Source organism: Anastrepha obliqua, chromosome 4 (assembly GCF_027943255.1).
Source record: "Anastrepha obliqua isolate idAnaObli1 chromosome 4, idAnaObli1_1.0, whole genome shotgun sequence".
Lineage (NCBI taxonomy): Eukaryota > Metazoa > Arthropoda > Insecta > Diptera > Tephritidae > Anastrepha > Anastrepha obliqua.
In genome coordinates, this window is record NC_072895.1 from 116,915,969 (window position 1) to 116,917,694 (window position 1,726).

At 32.1% G+C, this 1,726-nt stretch overlaps 1 non-coding gene across 1 annotated transcript; it reads left to right on the forward strand.

The window, feature by feature from the left end:
• The first annotated feature begins 1,512 nt into the window (after window positions 1-1,512).
• Window positions 1,513-1,726, forward strand: LOC129246604 (small nucleolar RNA U3). Its single transcript, XR_008582481.1, has one exon. It is a non-coding gene; the product is annotated as a small nucleolar RNA U3 (small nucleolar RNA).

The window sequence follows — 1,726 nt, forward strand, 5'->3', positions numbered from 1 at the left end:
TTTTTTGTACTATTTATTGATTGTACTATTTTTAATATTTTTATGTATTATTTTCCTATTTTTTCTACACTTTTTATTTGATTTTTTTATTTCTTTTCAATGATTTTCTATTATTTTTTAATTTCTTTTATTTTGCTTAAAAAAATTCTACTCTGAATTCTAACTTTCTTTATTTTAGTTTTTGTATATTTTTATTTTTACTTAATTTTATTTATTTATCCCTCAACATCTCCAAAAAATCCTTTCGAAATTAATAATCCTCGTTTTGACTTTCTGCCGCCATTCAATAAGCCCAGTTGTTGGTTTCTTCTGACCGAAGCGTTAACGACCTAAAAGCACGTGCTCGTGCACAAAAAAAACCTAATAATATCTGAATTCGTGAATAGACCAGCCCGTTAACTAGTAATTGATTTTTATTATTATTCTTTTTTGTTTTTCTGTGTAGTAGGGATATGCAGGTATGTATGTACATATACAAACATATGTACATATATAATATTTCTTACCCTTACCACCTTCAAATATTTTATAATTTTCCTATTGTCTTTGTTGTTTTGGTGGTGCTTAGTTTCAACACTACTATTATTAGTAATTTTCCACTTAGCTAACAAACAATGTGAGAATATAAACAGAATTTTCGTGAGGTATAAAAAGTGAGGAAAAAATTGTAAACTACACCTATGCATGCAACTATACGAAAAACAACAACACTGCCCATGCTAGTGAAAGGCATGAAATGTTTAACAATTTGATCAGAATGGGAAGTATGCACGTGATTTGGCAAGGAAAATCAAAGCAGTGCTCCTAAGCGAGCAGGTTTACATACTATATAAGTAATACTAACCTAATTCTACGCTATTTTTTCAAAATTATAAAAAATCTTTTATTCTTACACTAGCATAAAAATGCAATATCGTAATATAGAAGCCAAGTATCACGTTGCGTGATACATATGTACATATGTATGTATGTACATACATGGCGTGTATCAAGGCACATGGAAAGGGTAGTAGCAGTAGAGAAGTTAATTTGATTTTATTCTCTTCATTTAGTCCCTAACTATCAAATCTGTGTTTTAGATTTTGACAATTTAGGGATCAAAAGCAAAAACAATATATGCTACCTGATCAATGTGCCTTGGTATGTATATGCATATGTACATACAAACATACGACTCTGCGTATACATATGTATGTACATACATACGCACACATATGTCGGCCGCATACTGGCTACTACTTAAATTCTTAACTTATCACAATTCACAAAGCATGGTGTTGTTGCTTTTCTGCACACTCAACTAGTAGCGCGCTAATGTAAGTTGTGTGTAGCGTTGGAACAAAGTAGCAGCTGCCACTGGTCAGGTAGTGAACTGGCTTTAGTGATGTGTTATTTTTAATTAATACGAAAATATTTTGCTCGCTAGCATTGGCGTTTCTCAGTGTATTCTCACTTCTCAACCGTTTTATAAGCAGTTTAACTTAAGAATTTCATACTGACGTTGTTAAAGTTAAGACTATACTTCACAGGATCATTTCTGTAGTCAGTCTTCATTTACTTTCAATGCAAATTGAAAAATTCTCCACCCGCGATGAGGAGTTATATCGTTTTATCTGGCAGCGTGAGGTTTATGAACATCGTTTCTAATTTTGTCTTATGGCATATTTGAGGCGTTGTTTCTTCGATGATCGCTCGGTTCAAACGGATAAAACGACTTCTGAGTGGT